Genomic DNA, 5120 nt, shown 5'->3' on the forward strand with positions numbered 1-5120 from the left:
CAGTAGTAAAAATAAGTATGTGAGTCCTAGATGCTCAAATAGAGAATATAACTTTTGCCCATATTGGTCTTGTGTGGGGTGGGCAACTTGGGGACAGACAGCAGACAAAGACATGATTGTGACTAAGTTGCCTACCAATCCATACTGTAAGTCTATGGAATGCAATCCAGTCCATATTCTTATAAATAATCCTGACCAATTCTTAGATAGATATGGTAATTTATTTGGGTTTCAAATATACGGGACGGGTTTAGACCCTGGGACAGTATTGTTTATAGGGATAGAGACCGATACGGTAACCTCCCAAACTCATCAGGTATACCATTCCTTTTATGAAGAGATGAGTATACATAATAAGATCCCCCATAACGCTAAAAACCTGTTCATTGATTTAGCTGAAAGTATTGCCGGTAGTCTTAATGTTACCAACTGCTATGTGTGTGGAGGTACTAACATGGGAGACCAATGGCCTTGGGAAGCAAAGGAGATAATGTCCGGTTCTGAGGCAGTTGAACAATTAATATCTTCGCAAGCCGATTATCAGATGAGTGTTAGAGGTAAATCTGAGTGGAGATTAAAGACCTCCATCATAGGTTATGTTTGCATAGCAAGGAAAGGAATGATGTATAATACTTCTGTAGGAGAGTTAACTTGTCTAGGGCAAAAAGCTTATGATGATGATACAAAGAATACAACTTGGTGGTCGGCTTCAAATGTCTCAGAACCATCTAACCCGTTTGCAAGATATGCCAATTTAAAGGACGTGTGGTTTGATTTATCCATCACATCTAGTTGGAGAGCCCCAGCAAATTTGTACTGGATCTGTGGTAAGAAAGCCTATTCGGAGTTGTCACAGGACTGGGAAGGGGCATGTGTGTTGGGTATGCTCAAACCATCCTTCTTCTTGTTACCTATTGAAACAGGTGAGACTTTGGGTGTTAAAGTGTATGATGTGAATCATAGGAAGAAAAGGGGACCCATAGAGATAGGCGCCTGGGAAGATAATGAATGGCCTCCCCAGCGTATTATAGATTATTATGGGCCAGCTACGTGGGCAGAGGATGGTACTTTTGGTTATAGAACCCCAATTTATATGCTCAACCGTATTATAAGATTGCAGGCGGTGGTTGAGATTATTACTAATGAGACCTCACAAGCGCTCAATCTTCTAGCGAAGCATAATACCAAAATGAGGACAGCAGTGTACCAAAATAGATTAGCCTTGGATTACCTATTGGCAGTAGAGGGAGGTGTATGTGGGAAGTTTAACCTGAGCAATTGCTGTCTTCAAATAGATGATGAAGGGCAAGCAATAGCTGAGCTTACTAGCCATATGGTTAAACTAGCGCATGTGCCTACTCAGGTATGGAAAGGGTACAATCCAAGCAGTTGGTTTGGTAGCTGGTATGAGCAGTTTGGAGGGCTTAAGGCATTGGTAGGCGGAGTCCTACTGATTTTAATGTTGTGTCTACTCCTGCCATGTCTTATCCCCTTAGTAGTTAGGTCTGTGCAAAGCCTGATAGAAAATATAGCAGAAAGGAAGGCTGCAGCACAGATAATGGCCATATATAAATATGAGGCTCTAGATCAGGGAGAACCAATGCAGGAAGAGGAGTGTTGAGGGATTCACATCATAGGAAAAGTCTGGTCTGGTTCATGGTAACCTGAGGTGTATGCAAACCAAGGTTAAGTGATGCCTCAAGTAATTGTGAAATATCACGAGGCATAAAAGGGGGGAATGTGGTGGAATCTCGGTAAAAATAAATTTAGTAGGCCGAGATTACCACGTGGCATGTGTACGTGCATATGCTGACGTATCGATCAGTTAGTTGCACGTGGCAAGATACGATCAGTAGTGTACGGAGCATGTGCGAGAATACAGGATGTAGTATTCCCCTCCTCCATTGTGCTGGACAGGCCATGCGGTCAAGCAGGAAGTTAATTCTTATTTGTATTGATTGGTCAAGAGAATGTGCGGGTGGAGCTTAATATGGGAGGAGTTATATGCCTATATAAGGAGCCTGCACTATTGTCCGGGGCTCAGAACTTGCTGTATTTTGGTGACATTAGTCCCTCTGAGTCCCGATCGGTGAACCGAATAAAGAATCTCTTCCTTCCTGAAGAAACCTGTGTCCATCTCTCTGTGCTTGGCTTCCGTCAGTTTCTCCGGTATCACTTACAGTGTCCCTTTAAATTGGTTTGTTGCCCTACGTATGCCTGGAACATTCTTTCAAGAGTCGTACTGTTGTTTGTGCGTCCACAAATGTAGCGATGTATTTCCCTCCATTTAAAGCTGTAGTGGAGTCCTTGATTTTGCAAGATTTTCTGTGGCTGTGGTTCTGGTGGCTCCTTCTGGTGTTGCTGATCCATTTGTCATTTATTTCCTCATATCCTGGCTTTAATTTTTTCTCCTTTTTTCCTTCAGTTGTCCAGTTGTTTGGATATGAAATCTCCATTCCATTCACCAAAATGATGTATCCCTAATAAAAAAAAATAAAAAAAAAATTGCTCTTTGCTATCATGGAAAATATGTATATCTATCTATATGCATTATATACGTAACTGTGCACATAATACGTATTATGTAACTATGCAACACTATATTAAAAATACTGTTTACACATACACACTGTATACACAAATAATATATAACTCTTATATGCTAATGATTTACTCTAGTCATATACTCGATATAAAAAACCCTACACAAGCTGGATACATTGTATGTACTCTTTACTCATCTATATGTAGATTATATACTCTATATACCTGTTATGCTTAAATGCACTATATATTCTACATGCTCTATATATATACACCATATATCCTGTGTATTCTATATACAATCTGCAATGTACATAGGTATTCACCGAATATACAATATATATACTACATACAATGGTTATATACTCTATATATACTTGTTATGCTTAAATTCCATATACACTGTACATGCACAACATACAATGTACACAGGTATACACTGAGTATACAATATATATACTGTACTACATTCAATCGTTATATACTCCATATATACTTGTTATGCTTAAATGCACTATACACTCTACATGCACTATCCACATTTATACGCCATATATCCTGTGTATTCTATATACAATCTGCAGTGTACACAGGTATACACCAAATATACAATATACATATACTACATTTAATAGTTACATATGCTATATATACTTGTTATGCTTAAATGCACTATACACTCTACATACACTATATACATCTATACATATATACACCATATATCCTGTGTATTCTATATACAATCTGCAATGTATAGAGGTATACACCGAATATACAATATATATATTACATTCAATAGTTACGTTATGTATAATATAAAGGGTGGGCCAATATTAAGAGTAGGATTTGACAGGTAAATAACTTGTTAGTAGTTGAATTTTTCACTTGCAGGTACATATTCTAAAAGAGTCTTGGTCAATTCATCATGGGTAATTTCATGGAGTTACAACGAGAAAAAGTAGTGGAATTTAAATCTCAAAAAGCCAGGTCCACTATTTAAACGCAAAGAGCTTACCACCGTCACTTCAATGTAAGCTGCCATCCTTTGTCCATCCTTTGAGCTGCTAAATACTTCCTGTGGGGATATCCGAAGTTGTTGGTGTATATTAACAAGCCGCGTACACTTGAGCAGATCAAGTAGAATATCCGTGCATAAATTCGAGTCTCTAACATTCGCTTTTGTAATGAACAATGCAATCGAAAGCATCCAACTTTGTGCGGCGGTAATGGAACTCATTTAATAGACGTCATCTTCCGTACATAGTAAAGCAAATCTTCATACGCTGAGCATTCATTGTATGTAATATCATTGAAATTGGTTCATTCATAAAAAAACAGTTATTCACCCCTCAAACCCTACTCTGAATTTTGGCAGACTTTAAACTATATATACAATAAAAATACATAAATGCACTATATTATCTACACTATATAAATATTTCTTTAATGCACATATATACACTTTTAACACCATTGACTTTATGTATTTACACTCTTTATAGTTTATAAATATATATATATATACACTCTCAATTAACTGTATACATATTTACTATATATACAATGTAAACGGTATACACACATACATAATTCTATAGAATTATATTCTCCATATAGCAAGGCAGTAAGGAAAGTCTGCATTATATTCTTAATTAAGAAGGTGGGAAATACCCACAATGCACTTTCCTTACCTTCTCTTACTAATCTTTCTCGCATCCTGAACGCACTTAAGCTCTTCATATATGAGACCATCTTGAAAATGGATCCACGTAATATCCTTCCCCTTCTTCTTGATCCACCAGTCTCTCTTTGGCCCAGATTTTGATGAACATGTAGGACCCTCTGATTGGTGTTTTTAAACATTTCATCAAGCCTGGCTTTAGGTTGTCCTCCTTGGCCCTTGACACCAGCTGTAAACAAGACAACTCTAGTTGATTTGAGCATTCTGATGTTGCTATGACTGCTTTTGGTTTCATATCAGTGGCTATAAATGATGTCATAAACGGTTTTCTGTTGCACAGGGAAAGTCAATGCTTCAGTGTCAAGCATGCAAAATGTGCAGTCTATTAACAGTCACTCACTCACTCAATCAATCTGCAATGAATGATATCAATGTAGCATTGATTGATAGATTCCTAAATGGATCCCAGGCATGGGCGTAGGAACCGGGGGGGATGGGGGGGACGTATCCCCCCCAGCAAATCATGCGGGGGGACAGGTAATGGGGAAATCCCCCCCAGCTCCGCCGGCCCCCCTTTTGCTGCAGCCGCCCGAGCGCTCTGCAGAGAGCCTCAGGCGGCTGCAGCTCTGCCCGGGCTGGTGCGTCCATGAGGGCTCACCGCCCGGGCGCAGCCAGAGGAGAGGGGCTGACAGGAGGGAAGCGCTCAGCGCTCCCTCCTGTCACTCCCTCAATGTAGCGTGGCCGAGCGCGGTATAGTCCGCCGGTACAGGGAGCATCTGTCTCCTGTACCCGGCCGGACTAAAAGGAAGTGAACACTGAGTGTGCACTTCCTGTTAGTCCGCCGGATACAGGAAACAAAAGCTCCCTGTACCCGCGGACAGTACACAGCTCGGCC

This window comes from Pelobates fuscus, chromosome 2 (assembly GCF_036172605.1).
Source record: "Pelobates fuscus isolate aPelFus1 chromosome 2, aPelFus1.pri, whole genome shotgun sequence".
Taxonomy (NCBI): Eukaryota; Metazoa; Chordata; class Amphibia; order Anura; family Pelobatidae; genus Pelobates; species Pelobates fuscus.